Source organism: Dama dama, chromosome 2 (genome assembly GCF_033118175.1).
Source record: "Dama dama isolate Ldn47 chromosome 2, ASM3311817v1, whole genome shotgun sequence".
Classification (NCBI taxonomy): Eukaryota; Metazoa; Chordata; class Mammalia; order Artiodactyla; family Cervidae; genus Dama; species Dama dama.
In genome coordinates, this window is record NC_083682.1 from 35,744,259 (window position 1) to 35,761,120 (window position 16,862).

A 16,862-nucleotide genomic window follows, 5' to 3' on the forward strand; every position below is an offset into this window, starting at 1 on the left:
GTCTCAAGGGTCTAATGCTCACCAAGCCTGAGACAACCGCCGGGTGGTTCCAGGTCTGTCCAGCGGAAGGGACCTCCTCAGTAAATTGCCCAATGACCTTAGAATCCTAGGACTAGAAGTAATCTTCTATGCCATCCCCTTGGACAAGTTACCCAATGTTGGAAGCTCTTCTGAAGTATTTTCAACTGGCCAGTTCATCTTCTCAACCTTTTTTTCAACCACAGGTAGAGATGTACCTTGTAGGAATCCATTTCATTGCCATGCAGTCCTCATTATAAAAGGCTTTGTTCTACATCAAAATCTGCTTATCTGAAGTATCTAACCATCAGTTTTATATATATTTTTGTCATGAGAACTACACATAAGTTTAGACTCTTCCCCATAATTACTACTTACATACTTTCAGGGATCAATTTTACCCTCCATTAATCTCTTCTTTTTTTTTTCTTTTTTTAGCAGAAATATGTCAAGTTTCCTCAACTAATCCCTATTGTCTTTGCCATCTTTCTGCCCTTTTTCCTGGACTAAGTCATCACATTATCCTTTCAGTACAATTTTTAGAGGAAGTGGTATTAGCCCTTACTCAAGGTAAATGTAGGCTTCTTAAAGCACGGCAATTTATTTTAAATTATAGGAATAAGAAACAATTATGATATTATAAATTGGGAAAGGCAGAAGTTGCAGAAAAGAAAACAAAACACTAAAACACATAACAAATATATATATATATACACACACACACATATGTATATACATGATATGAATGATCATAAGTAATAAAGATACCAGCAACATAGTAACATAGTGCTATGCTTGAATTCATGTTTTGGAGAAATACCACCTGTACTCAAACTTTGGCACTACAAATGACTAAGCATGAACATTTGGAAAAGCTATTTGATTCCTCTAACTCCTAGTCAGTTGCCCCATCTGCAAAACAGCAAAAGCAATGGTACAGATTTCACTGGGCTGTTGATGACAGAAATAATCAATGTAAAATATTCCATGTATACTTAGTTGAGAGTAAACATCATGTAAATCATTATTACATGCTGATAAAGATTGCTAGCTCTCAGTTTAAATTTCTGTTCACTGTGCATGGTGACTGCAGCCACGAAATTAAAAAAGCTCTTTCTCCTTGGAAGAAAAACTATGACAAACCTTGACAGCTTATTAAAAAGCAGAGATGTCACTTTGCCAATTAAGGTCCATATAGTCAAAGCTATAGTCTTTTCAATAGTCATGTGTAGATATGAGTTGGGCCATAAAGGAAGTGAGCACCGAAGAGTTGATGCTTTCCAGCTGTGGTGCTGGAGAAGACTCTTGAGAATCCCTTGGACTGCAAGGAGATCCAACCAGTTAATCCTAGAGGAAATCAACCCTGAATATTCATTGGAAGGACTGATGCTGAAGCTGAAGCCCTAATATTTTGACCACCTGATGTGAAGAGCTGTCTCACTGGAAAAGACCCAGATGCTGGGAAAGATTAAGGGCAGGAGGAGAAGGGGGTGGCAGAGGGTAAGATAGTTGGATGGCATCACTGACTCAGTGGACATTAGTTTGTGCAAATTCCAGGAGATAGAGAAGGACAGGGAAGCCTGCAGCTCATGGGGTAGCAAAGAGTCGGACAGACTTAGCAACTGAACAACAACAAAACCATTTACTAAGAAGTCTTGGGCGAGGTATTTATCCTACTTCCATCTCCATTTCCTTAGATGAAAAATGGAGATTGTATCAGATTATATTCTGCAAAGATTAGTGTAGCCATGTTTCTAGTCTGATATTCTTCTCAAAACTTGCCACTTCCCTCATCACAAGGTGGAGTCTATGCTTCCTTTTCCACCCGGGTAGGCCTTTGTGACCACCTGCCTAGGCCTTTTTTGACCACCTGGCTAGTAGGCATGGGGAAATGATGCCATGTGACTTTCCAGGCTCACTCATAAAAGGTGATACAGCTTCCACTTCCCTTTCTCTCTTTCTCTCCCCTTGGATTTTGCTTTTAAAACTGTCCTCCATGAAGCCTAGCTACCGTGAAGCTACCAGGATGAAGAGACTACAGAGAAACAGAGTTTCATCAAGAGCTGCAGCTATTTCAGCTTCCCAGCTATTAAGTCTTCATGGCACAGGCCACAGACTTATAAGCAAGTAAGTGAGCCCTCCGATCATTCCACCCCCATCATCTGATCACAATCATATGAGAGGTCTTGAGTGAGTAAAAGCATACTGTGAGTGAGGTTACTTAACCCCAGGATCATGAGCGATAATGACACAATGATTGCTGTTGTTTTAAATCACCACATTTTGGGATGATTAGTTAGGCAGCAATAGACAGCTAATGCAAAGCTAGAAGAGTATCCGACTGATAAGGCTTATGAGAATTAGATGACTCATGTAAGCTGCTAAACGTAGAGAAGTGCTGCTCAAACTTTAGTGTCCAATTCTATCACCTGAGGGCTTATTAAAAACAAACTCCAGGACTCCACCCCACAATTTCTGATTTAGTCTGTCTAGAGGGATGCCTGAGTGCTTAATTTCTATTTTTTTTTTTTTTGGTTTTTGTTTTTTATTGTTTATAGGAGCGTGGTTGATTAACCATGTTGTTACCATGGTTACCATGTTGTGTTAGCTTTAGGTATACAGCAAAGTGATTCGTTTATTCATATATGTGTATCTATTCTTTATCAAATTATTTTCCTACTTAGGTTGTTACTAAATATTGAGCAGCCTTCTCTGCACTTATACAGTAGGTCCCTGTTGACTATTTTAGCTATAGCAGTGTGTACATTCCAATCCCAAACTCCCAATCTATCCCTCTCCACCACCCTTCCCCCTAATAGTAGTAAGTTGTTCTCTAAGTCTGTGAGTCCATTTCAGTTTTATAAACAAGTTCATTTGTGTATTTTTTTTTATTTCACTCATAAGCACCTAAGTGATATCATACATTTGTCATTGTCTGACTTACTTCCCTTAGTATGATAACCTCCAGTTCAAACCATGTTGCTGCAAATGGCATTATTTTATTCTTTTTAAGGACTGAGTAGTGTTCCATTTCACAACTGAGCGACTTCACTTTCACTTTTCACTTTCCTGCATTGGAGAAGGAAATGGCAACCCACTCCAGTGTTCTTGCCTGGAGAATCCCAGGGACGGGGGAGCCTGGTGGGCTGCAGTCTCTGGGGTCGCACAGAGTTGGACATGACTGAAGCCACTTAGCAGCAGCAGCAGCAGTGTTCCATTTTATATATGCACCTCATCATCTTATTTAGTCATCTGTCAACGAATATTTATGTTGCATCCATGTCTTGACTATTGTAAACAGCACTGAAATGAGTGTTGGGGTGTATGTATCCCTTCAAACCATGGTTTTCTCTGGATATATGCCCAAGAGTGGGATTGCTATATCATATTGCTGTTCTTCAGTTGCTAAGTCATGTCTGACTCTGAGCCCCCATGAACTGCAGCATGCCAGGCTTCCCTGTCCTTCACTATCTCCCCAAGTTTACTCAAATTCATGTCTATTGAGTCTAGTGGCTGTGCCAATTCACATTCCCACCAAGAGTGTTAGGAGGATTATCTTTTCTGCACACCCTCTCCAGCATTTAATGTTTGAAACTGTAATTGAAAAACTCTCAACAAACAAAAGTCCAGGACTAGATGGCTTCACAGGTGCATTCTATCAAACATTTAGAGAAGCGCTAACACCTATCCTTCTGAAATTATTCAAAAATTCGAAGAGGAAAAAATACTCCCAAACTCATTCTATGAGGCCACTGTCATGCTGATACCAAAACGAGACAAAAAGTAAAAGTGAAAGGGTTAGTCACTCAGTCGTGTTCAATCTTTGTGACCCCATGGACTGTAGCCCACCAAGGCTCCTCTGTTCATGGAATTCTCCAGGCAAGAACACTGCAGTGGGTAGCCCTACCCTTCTCCAGCAGATCTTCCCAACTAGGGGATCAAACCTGGGTCTCCTGAATTACAGACAGATTATTTACCATCTGAGCCACAACGGAAGTCCCAAACCAGACAAAGATATGACAAAAAAAGAAAGACAATTGTAGGTCAATAGTCCGTGGAGTCAAAAAGAATCAGACACGACTTAGTGACTGAACAATAACAACAAATAACAATATAGATGACCATACATGCAAAAATCCTCAACAAAATACTAGCAATCTGAATTCAATAACCCATTAAAAGGATCATACACTAACATCAAGTGGGATTTATCCCAGGGATATCAAGGATTTTTTCAATATCCACAAATCAATCAGTGTGATACTCCACATCAACAAACTGAAGAATTATAGATATATGATATAATCTTCTCAATAGATGAAGAAAAAGATTTTGACAAAATTCAACACCCATTTATGATTAAAATAAAACTTGCCACAAAGTGAGTAGAGAGGGAATATGCCTTAACATAATAAAGGCCATATATGACAGACTTACAGCCAGCATCATACTCAATGGTGAATAGCTGAAAGCAATTCCTCTAAGATTGGGAACAAGACAAGGATATCCACTCTCACCACTTTTATTCAATATAGTTTTGAACATCCAAGCCATGACAATCAGAGAAGAAAAAGAAATAAAAAGAATCCAAATTGGAAAAAGAAGAAGTCAAACTGTTACGATTTGCAGGTGGTATGATACTATTATAAAAAATCTTAAATGTGTCACCAGAAAACTACTAGAGTTCTTTTTTTTATCCTTTGTGAATTTTTATTGACATATACTTGCTCTACAATGCTGTGTCAGTTTCAGGTACACAGAAAATTGATTCAGTTATATACTTATTCTTTTCCTGCTTCTTTTCCATTATAGGTATTATAAAATATTGGATATAATTCCTGTCATTGTTGGTTATCTATTTTATATATAGTAGTGTGTATTTGTTAATTCCAACTCCTAATTAATTACTCCTCCCACTTTCCCCTTTGCTAACCATGTTTGTTTTCTCTGTCTGTGAGTCAATTTTTGTTTTATATGTAAGTTCCTTTGTATAATTTTTTTGATTTCACATATAAATGATATCATATAATATTTGTCTTTCTATGTCTCATTTACTTCATTTAGTATGATTACCTCTAGGCCCATCCATGTGCTGCAAATGGCATTATTTCATTCTTTTTTATGACCGAGTATTATTCCCTTGCATATATGTACCATATCTTCTTTATCCATTTATCTTTCAATGGACATTTGCATTGCTTCCATGTCTTGGCTATTATAAATAATGCTGCTATGAATACTAGGGTGCATATATCTTTTTGAATTCGAGTTTTCTCAGATGTATACCCCAGAGTGGGATTGTAGGATCATATGGTAGCTTTATTTTTAGTTTTTTAAGGACCTTCTATACTGTTCTCCATAGTGACTGTACCAACTTACATTCTAACCAACACTGTAGGAGGATGCCATTTTAAGCACACCCCTTCCAGTTTTATTATTTGCAGACCTTTTGATGATGGCCATTTTGACCAGTGTGAGGTGATAGCTCATTGTAGCTCGGCTGATTCTAATGCTGATGCTTTTGCTTTGGTGATCAAATTTGAAAACCATGACATACATCAAACAATCAATTATTAATTTTATTACTACCATTTTTAAAGTTCTTACTGTTTTTATTTCATGAAACTTAAGTATTGCTAGTTTCTTTGGGTACAAAGGAAATTTATACTCTCTCCATAACTTACAGCTTTATTTCTTTTTTTCCTTAGTGTTTATCACAATGACTGTCACAAAATAAGTGCTTAAAAATTGCTTTTATGGGAAATATGAAGAGTCCCTACATCAACTGATGTAAAGTAATGAATATAATGTAATAAAGTGAGACAGTGTAAAAAAAAGAATAAGACACAGAGAAAGTGGGGGAGAGAGAGAGAGAAGGGGAGGGAGAGACAGGAAGGGAAAGGGTGCAGAATTTTACATTCTGAGTTCTAAAACTTTACTCTTCACTATGATAAGTTTCACATTTTCTTTCTCTAATTTTAAGATGTACATTCCATGACAGGAGCATCTTGTCTCCAAATCCCTCTTCCATTTCTTCTGTTTCTTTAAAATAGAATCATAAAATAACTGAAGGACTGTCTAACAGAACCAGCAAAAAAACACTTATCAGATTCTTGTTTTGATTTTATTTTATAGCTACTGTCTAGTCTGATAAAAAATGCATCAATTGTTTGGATGTTTGAGCTCTGTCTTTAGCTCAAGATGCTGGTACATCAGCATTCATCTTATTGACAAGATCTTGTGGATATGAAAGAATAAAAATATGACGGGACAGAACAAGACTCAAGGATTCCCTGGAGGCCTCTGGTTTCCATATAGTCCCAATTTTAAAGGCATTTACAAGGTTGGCCATGTCTAAAAGCCCTATTAGGATTTCAAAGCACATATTTAATATTTGGCTCCCTCCTTTCCCATCCCATGAGGAGGAAGATCATGGAAACAAATCACACAATCTATATAAAAGCTCTCCAAGTCTGTAAAGCTCTACCTATGAACACTTAACACAATTAGAATCTTGTTTTGTTATTTGCAATAGCTTGTAAGTCTTATTAGGAATTCAAATATTAGTTTGCATACCTTACAACATATATGATGTGCTGAGGATCATACTGTACCTATTTATTTGTAAATGCTTAGGGAAATGCATAAAAGGAGAAAATATGGCACTTGCCTTAATGTAAGACATGATTTTAAGAAAAAGACAATATTTTTAAATGAGACAAAGTTTACCTTTTTAAACAGGCACAAGATCAGTTGTTTTCCTGCTGAAAGCCTTTTGGTATCATATTGCTTTTAGAAAACAAACTTTATATTAGTGTGGGCAAAATATTCAATCAGGTGTTTTTCATAAGATGCTATGTTATGTTATGGGCTTCCATGGTGGTGCAGATGTTAAAGAATATGCCTGCAGTGCAGGAGACCAGGGTTTGATTCTGAGGTTGGGAGTATCCCCTGGAGAAGTGAATGGCAAACCACTCCAGTATTCTTGCCTGTGAAATACCACAGACAGAGGAGCCTGGCGGGCTACAGTCCATAGGGTCGCAAAGAATTGGACATGACTGAGTGACTAACACTTTCACTTGTCACTATGTTACGGAAAAACCCAAAGGAACCTTTGGCCAACTCAATACAATGACTGGCAAAACCTCTATGATCTAGCTCAGCTTTCCATCTAATTAGTCTCAACATTCTCATCTCTTGCATAAGCCTATCACCCCTTAGATTCAGCAGTCATTCTAGCACCCACCATCCTCTTTCATATTATCATGGCTTTGTATGTATATTTTTCTTTCCTTCAAGGTATCTGTCATTGGTGTTTATATAGTCTCTGATACATAGTAACCATACTGTACAAAATATTTCTAGAATCACTTATTAAATATGACCCTACTACTATGTTATTTCAACCTCTGCCTATGCCAACAGACTGCAAGATGAATGGTAGGCTTTTTTCCAATTATCATTCTTGCATTATCCCACAATACCTAGCAAGGTCCCTGTTTAACTGAATAAAAGAAGGAAAATACATATATTCTAAATAATTAGGATTAAATAAAATATAAAAATAGAATTAAAAAATAGCATATGGTAGGATCAAAGAGATTATGGACAGTTATTAAACTAGCAATAAATTTTAGCTAAGAATGATTTCCAGGAGGAGGTAAAATGTTGATCTTAATGAACTTATGTCAAGTTGAATCTTTAGAAGCCAGTTAATGCTCTGGGGGAAGAAACTGCACCGATAACTCAAAAACTTACATATCCATCAATCTTATTTGTAAGAATAAAAACAATGTATAGAATTAGGAAATGCACAGTTGCTAATGGCATATGATGTATCAATATGTCATTAAGAGTTGGAACAATCATAAGATATGAATTTATATCCATTTTAATAGAATAATAATCAGAGTCTTTGAAGTAAATTAATTACACAAAGTCTAACATTGAGTGTCAGAACTAGGATTCAGAATGAGAGCATGCAGAAGCTCATGGTATTTTCAATATATAACAAGGTTATTCAGATATTAAGAGAAAGAGAAGAAATGTAGCTTTCCCATGGTAGTGTGTTTACTAGGAAAGGCAGGAAAATAAAAGTATTGAAATTACTATTTATTCACTTGAGCTTTTAGTAAAGCTGCATTCCAGGGATACAGTGGTAAGAATCAAAATAACACAAATAGATAGCCTCTGTTCTTGTGGGGTTTGTGAGAAGCAGGCATAAATTTAAAAATCTACATGAATTATGCAAAATTTACAACTCTGGTCAATGTGATTTAAAAAATAAAAGTGCTATCTAGCGCTGAGACAGCTAGAATGGAAAGAACAGATCAGAGCTTGCCTCTCCTGATGTGATGAAAGAGTGTGGACCTGAAAGAGAAGCTGGGATCCACAAAGGTGTGTGTGTTGGCAGAGGGGAGTACTCAGAAGGAAGAAACAGTTCAGGCATAGGAAACAGCAACAGCCAAAGTGTGGAAACAGGAAGGATGGTCTCTTGTTTAGGCAACTGAGGAAAAACTAGTGTATTCTACACTTTTTGACCCAAGAGAATAGTATATAGAAGTCTTCTTACCTTGAAATCTGGGAAAAGAGGAAGGTTTTGTGTCTAGTAGTCTTCTTACATTGAAATCTGGGAAAAGAGGAAAATATTGTGTCTAGTAAAGATCAACTTTGACTTGAATTAATGCATCCAAACTGGGCTTATCAAGTGTTTCCCCCTTTTTAACCATCACGCTTCCCCCCATGGTGGAGATGTCAGGGGAAACACTGGAGTCACAGACACTCAAGCCGCAGCATATGATGGATTTGCTTCAGGATAATCTCTAGAAGGGTTGTAACCAATCCTTAATAGGCACGTAGTGGCTGTTCATGGAGAAGGAAATGGCAACCCACTCCAGTGTTCTTGCCTGGAGAATCCCAGGGACGGGGGAGCCTGGTGGGCTGCCGTCTATGGGGTCGCACAGAGTCGGACACGACTGAAGCGCCTTAGCAGCAGCAGCAGTGGTTGTTCAGAAATCTGGGACATGTAACAATAAGAAGCTTAGTCATGGATTGTGCCTGATTTTGGCTCAAATCCGTAACTTTACTAGCGAGGTCAGTTTGGGCAGGCAACAAAATTTTCTGAGCTTCAAGTTCTTGCCTATCCTAATATTGCAATGAGTTAATAGGACAAGAAACATTAAGTTCTAAACATGTGTTCAACACCTCACCTTTTCTTTCCTCCTTTCCTCCCTTTATTCAATTGTTTCATCTCTTATACTATTTGTACTGCTTTCAGTCTTCTGACAAAATGCCCTCTACCCACCCTTCCTTCTCCATTTTGGTTTGATATCTTTTCTCTTTTATTCCTGGTGATAAATTAAAACAAAAAAACTTATTTTTATTACCTTCATGCTGTATTGAATCCCAAAGAGTGTTATTCTATCATCAGTTCAGTTGCTCAGTCATGTCTGACTCTTTGTGACCCCATGAACAGTATGAACAGTATTCTCTCATAAACCAGGACTAATCTCTTCCCTATCTAAATGACAGTGTACACCATGCTATATAATCACATTGCTTTCCATAGGACCAAAAGAGAATAATGCAAGGAAATGACACTTTCGTCTATTTCAAAGTCAAAAGGTTTCCATAAAACTGTGTTCAATCAATGACACTCACTTGAAAATATAGAGTCCTTTGTATGGGGGTAGGGTGAGGAGTCCAAGTAACAAGCTACATATTTAATCCCTTACCCTCTCTTTCCCCTTTCTTTCCTTTATTAAACTCTGCTTCATCTCCTTATACTATGTGTACTGCTTGGCACACCAGTAGTGCTTAAGTTTGCTTCCGTGGTGCCTCAGACAGTAAAGAATCTGCCTGCGATGCAGGACACCTGGGTTTGATCCCTGGGTTGGGAAGATCTCCTGCAGAAGGGAATGGCTACCCACTCCAGTATTCTTGCCTGGGAAATCCCATGGACAGAGGAGCCTGGCGGGCTACAGTCCATAGGGTCACAAAGACTCAGACACAACTGAGCAATTAACATTTTCACTTTGAGGTAACAGTTCATAAAGATATACTTTCTTTCCCCTCAATTTACAATAACTTCTATTTCATCAAAACCACCACTTAGATCCATATTTCCTTTTAATCATTTATCCATTATTAGCAGTACTAAAAAGACAGGTGTCAGGCTTAGAAAGGCCAGGTGTCTTAACTAGGGAATGTGCTTGATGGTTAGTTAGAGATATTTTGCAATTCTTTTTGGCTGAGCCTTTGTATTCCCTATTCTGAGGAAGCAAGCTCCTCGTGCCTACAGGAAACAGTGCCTTCACGTTAATCCAAAAGCAGCAACCTAGCTGTCCCTCTGAATGTTGTTTTTAAGAAACATAGATAGAAAAAAAGAAAGATGGTCCCATCTCATTCTGCTTTCTCCCACACTGCTATTTTCTTATCTGTAACTCCTTCACTCTTTGATAAACTACTTGAATCAAGAGGCTTTATCCTGTCCACAACTGTATACCAAACACTTCGTTAAGTGTTCAATAATAGAAGTTTAAGTACAAAATAGGGAAAGATTGCCCCCTACCTCTGTGTATCTACCACTTACTCACAGTGGGCTCTAGGATCTTAGAGCTCAACATTTCTCATAGGAAGAAACCGAGGGACGGGGGGAAACAACATTAAGTACCTGGCATATACTAGGTACCACAGTCTGCATTTTTCATACATTAGTCTCACTCAATGTACACCACAGCTATGGTAGTTCGTTTCCTCCTGTCTTACACAAAAGACAAGAAAGCCTCAGAGAAATTGACTTTATCAAGGTCACATAGGAAGAAAGTGTCAGAACATGAATTTGAAGACATGGCCAAGATGGAAATAACTTGTCTTTTGGTTTAGGTGGTGGGTGAAGGGGCTGATGCTGGAGGAGAAAAAAAGAGAACAATGAGAAATGAAAGTGGTCTCAAGAGTGTACACATCCACTGCTGTATTTAAAATGGATAACCAATGAAGACCTGCTGTATAGCACAGGGAACTCTGCTCAATGATATGTGGCAGCCTGGATGAGAGGAGAGTTTGGGGGAGAATGGATACATGGATATGTATGACTAAATCCCTTCACTGTTCATCTGAAACTATTGCAACATTGCTAATCGGCTATATCCCAAAACAAAATAAATGGTTCAAAACAAAAGTGGTATCAAGAATTTCTATAAGTGAATGGGAAGATAAACTCTGTGAATATTACAGTTACTTGTAAAAAGTCTCAAAAGCAATTTGAATTTTACTTTATTGGATCTCTAAGTATAATTTGATTATCCATATATCTAGCATTGTTCCTAGTCTGTATTTTCAATATGCTTAGTTGCTCAGTCATGTCTGACTCTGCAAACTCATGGACTGTAGCCCGCTGGGCTCTTCTGTCCATGGGGATTCTCCAGGCAAGAATACTGGAGTGGGTTGCCATGCCCTCCTCCAGTATATTTTCAATAGAATGACCTATTATGACGCTAGTGATGAAACTGCTGTTTTAAGAGGTACTTATTATTAAATTCTTATACACATTGCATAATTAGAATGGGAAAAATTAGCCATATATAGTCCTATGCTACAACTGTTAGATCTCTAATTTTGTGAGCCAAATGGCTTGGCATAGAGGACCTGGGTTCCCTCTGGGGACTGTTTTGAGCAAAAGCAATCAGGCAGTGATGCAATTATAACACCTGCAAATATTATTGTAACCTTTTCTACCCACTCTCTACAGCAGGTTGGTTCCCAGGGAAGCAAAGTCTGAAATGGAATTTAGCATGCAGGGTGTTTATTGAGATGTGCCCTTGGGAGCAACACCTGTGGAAGGGATGGTGGGAAGTGGAATTTGCTTGGCACAGGGAGAAGTCAACACACGGCCAACTACAGCCTCTGAAGCCACACAGAGAGTTCTGGGGCTGGAATGCACTCAGTGCTCAGTCACATTCAACTCTTTGCAACCCTCCGACTGTAGCCCAACAGCCCCTCTGCATTGTCCCAAGGTGGATCAAGGTCCAGGCCCTTATACCCCTGGACTGATTAATAACTCAGTGTGGGTCATGCCAGGAAAGGGTCTGACCTTGGGTGGGGCAGCTCTCTGCAGCCAAGGCAAGCTCTGCAGGAGCTGATAGCTGAAGTCTTTAAAAAGGCTATGGCTTGACATCAGCATTAGCAACTGGGGAAACATGTCTCTCAGGGAAGCGGAATCCGAGTGGTACAGGAGGATACAGAGTCCACCACAGAGTCTAATCCATAAACTCCCCCACCGAGATCTTTACTAATGCAGTGATACCCAACTATAGGAAGTCATACCTTCCTGCGAACAAAAACAGTGGCTATGTGGTTTTTTGAATCTGCATACTCTTATTTATGAAACTTATAGCCCATTTACAGATTTAAGTAAAACAGGGGGGGATTTCTGTATGCTTTGTAAATGAGCTTACAGACTTCATATAGTATATTACTCAGCTCAGCCTACCATAACAACATAGTATAGACTGGGTGGCTTAAACCACAGAAATGCATTTTCCCATAGTTCTGGGAGCTAGAAGACCTAGATCAAGGTGCCTACAAATTTGATTTCCGATGACCGCTCTCTTCCTGGCTTTCAGAGGGTTACTTTGTTTCTGTGTTCTCACATGACCTTTTCTCTGCGCATGCCTAGAGAGATAAAGACATCTCTGGTATCTCTTCCTCTTCTTACAAGGGTACTAGCCCTCTCAGAATAGAACTATGCCCTTATGACCTCATTTAACATTAATTACCTCCTTTATCTCCAAATACAGTCAGATTTGGGGGGTTAGGGCTTCAATGGAAGGTGCACAATTCAGTTCATAAAACAACATACTTGAGATTTATATCTCATTCCAAGTGTTGTAAAAAGTTAAGGTTTCTTTGGTTATTTTCCTTCTTTGTAGGGACCTAGTAAATATTCTCTAAAGCTAATGGATAGTGCCTTCATTGGTGATTTTAAATGTTTTCCCTTTTTATTTAAATTTAGGTTTATTCAAATTTATTCAACCATTATGTACCTATGACTGATGCTCCTAACTTCAAAAATCTATCTCCTGAAATTGCTCATTTAACCTGTATATTATTCTGCATATCTTTCAAGTATCTGATTTTTTCCTTTGGTATACAAATTCCATTACAACTGAGATGTAAACACTATCTCATCTAAGCTGGAAAGAAAAATTGATGATGACAAGGAGAAAATTCTGCCATTTTGGTTGTAATGAGTGAGCATTCAAATTATTTCATTACAAAAGACTTCTTGCACTAGGAAGGCTTCCCTTTGACTTTGTAATTCTGAGTGTTTACCTGTAGGAAATAGCTACACACACACCTACATATATATATATATATATATATATATATATATATATATAAAATACATGTATATACATATCTACATATATGTAAGTAGATGTATATGTATATGTACATACACACACAGACCATATACACACAAAATGATGTTCATTATAGCATTATTATAGCATTGTTAATCAAATTGAAAAATTAGAAGCAATCTAACAGTCTAATAATATAATTCTAGTAAAAAAAATTATGATACATTTGCTCAAAAAAATATACAGCCAAAAACTGTCAAAAGTATTTGTGACAAGGACTATCATAAAGCTTATTTACATTTCAAAATAGTTTATATACATGTCTCTAAGGGAATATGAATATATGTATATAGGAAAATATAGAATTGTATATAGCTAAATATTAATAGATTTTATCTCTGAGGAGTAAGAATACATTAATAGATAATGCTTTTTTTATTATTGATGTTTTATTTATTCCTATTTTTTAAATTTTATATAATTAAAATGCCTTAATTATGTAATTAAAATGCATAGCACATATCAGTTTAAATTTCATAAAACCATTATAAATTAGCACTCAGTCTAATACTACTAACACTAATGATAGTTAATATTGATTGCTTACAATATGACTTTCACTTCCTTAAGATCTCTACCTAATTTAATTCACATAATCCAAGAAATCTAAGCCAATCATTCATGCATGATTCTGTGTATGTTTCCTAAAAAACAAAATCCAGAACCCAGTATCTCTACAACTATTCCTTATCCTCAACTACATGTAAACATTACAACTTTCTATTGAAAGATGAAACTGAAAAGAACATCTTTAAAATAAGTAAGACTATACTAAATTCGGGAATTTATTCAAGTTTATACGTGATGAAGAATGACTAAAGGGAGCAGAAATCAGCATGAGAGAGCACGTGACAGACTCTCAGGTCTAGAAGTCCATCCTGGGAGAATTAATCCAATTTTACTGCTTACAGATGAGGACAAATCTTTTTCAGAGGGGAAAAGTGGTATGTAAAGGCTTCCAGATAGAGAACTAGAGCTCAAATGTCTATTCACAGTTCTCAGTTTTTCCACTCTAACAAGTTATTTTCCATAATAGATCTTATTTCTTTATGACTATCCATATTTGGGAAACAATTAGCTCATTTGAATTTTAAGATTACCCCTAGAGCACAAAACTCCTGAAGTGTTAAACCATTTCAAATATTTCATAACTATTGCCTTAGGATTTATACTTTTATTCTGGATCAGTTCCCTTTAATCAACATAAAAGAACTTAAATAATGCCAACTTTTTATACACTTATTCCTGTGAGTTGGGTATCATTATTCACTAATTTATAGACATGGAGATTAAGGGTAATTTTAAGAAATTATTCAATGACAAGCACATATTAAATTGCTAAAGTAGATAATACTGGAAACTAACACCATTTTACCTGAAAATTACTTTTTTCTTTTCTAAGACACCCTGTCCCCCAGTCAATGGACACTTTGGTCCTGGAGAAAAAAAAAAAATCACATAAAGAAATGCAAAATAAAAAAAGATAAAAGTCTCATCATTGTTAATATCAGGCTAAATTTATAACATTCACTTCTCATCAATAGTAGTAGATGGGCTTCCCTGGAGGCTTACTGGTAAAAACAGCCACCTGTCAATTCAAGAGATGTGGATTTGATCCCTGATACAGGAATCTCCCACATGCCAAAGGCCAAGTAAGCCCATGTGCCAAAACTACTGAGCCTGTGCTCAAAAGCACAGGAGCCACAACGACTGAGGCCACATGTCACAACTACTGAAGCCCACTCGCCCTAGAACCAGGGCTCCCCAACAAGGGAAGACACCCCAACGAGAAGCCTGAGCACTACTGGAGAGCAGCCCCTGCTAACTGCAACTAGAGAAAAGCCCACACAGCAACGAAGACTCAGCGCAGCCTAAACATAAATAAATAAACAAAAATATTTTAAGGAGGAGCACATGGAAAAATGAGGAATATATTGAGGTAGACATAAATTTGAAATAGTGTTATGAATGACAGATCAAATTAGCCTCAAAATTTGATTTATTTTTGCATTTCTTGATAATATAATGCATTTAGAAAATTCAGACTCACCTTGTTGCAAGTAGCAATTACTCCTTAAAGTAATCTCCCTTGCAATTTCAGGGTATTTTCATTCAAATGAAAATGGCAGTGACAATGGTATCTCAAAGGCTACGTAAATGAGATGAGATGGAGTCCTATTTTCTTTTGTCAGGACTCTCCCATGTGTACTCTCATATCTCCAGGGTCCAGCAAATTGTCTGGCAACAGCAGGAGCTAAATAGCCATTTGAGGAAATAGAAAATAATAAATGACCCACTGAGTCTTGCTCCTGTTCTTGTTCTTTGATGTTGGGACTTCCCTCTCCTCAGATGATGGGTTAGTTATCAAAAATGCATCAGAGAAGGCATGTTTTGCACCCACTAATTCTAGTACGAGGGATTAACAAGCCTATCTGAAAATGATCTGAGAAGTGGGGTTAGATGAGAAGTACAGAGTATATATATTTTCTTCATCCTCTTTTTCCCTCCTCTTTTTTAATTTTAACTTTCTTTAATCTGCTACTTCTTTAAAGATTCTGCATATTGAGAATGGTTAATTTAATGTTCTTTATGGAAAAGTGAGCTAAAAAGTAGCTCTGAAGAATTCTAAATTTCTCTGTCCACAAATAATCCCTCACATAAATATTCCATTCTGTAACAAGAGGTAATATATTGTATGTCTCTAAACAAGTGGACCTTTGCTTTTGGGCAGAGATGTCTCTGCATTTTTCTTATATCTTTACTTCGGATTGCCTTTCTATGATTGCATTTCCTACAACTAGATTTGGATATACTGGCTTGACCATGTGAACCTTAGTAAACTTTCTCCATGGACATAAAGCTTATCATACTAGGTACCAGAATTCTAATAGAATTTCCTATTTGAAAATAGTTGTCCTTCACTGCTAGGTTTTCTAACCTAAAACCTCTCTGCTGATATTCCCCTTACGTGAACCCCTTGATTCCCATACTTTCAAAAACGGGTCAGGGAAGACTTGCTCTGCAGCTACTATTTCTAGTGCGAGGGATTAGCAAGCCTATCTGAAAATGATCAGAGAAGTGCAGCTAGAGAAGAACAGAGTATATTTTCCTCAGAATCTTTTGGTGTATGTATATGTACATGTATATGCAGGTGTATATGTTTATGTATGTATACCTCTAGCTCTACCAGTTCAATACCTTTTGTGATAGTGGGCATAAGACTTAAACCTCTAAATCCTCACTTGTTGTTACCTAAAAGTTAATAAACGCAACATATTTAATGAGCTGTTAACAGAAATACACACAAACATTTACATGTCTATTTTGCCTACTATGTCAGGCATTTGTATTCAATAAATGCTAGTTTTTGTATTTCTAGTCCTAGGTATCCAGTAAATGTTTAGTATCAGTAGGTACTAA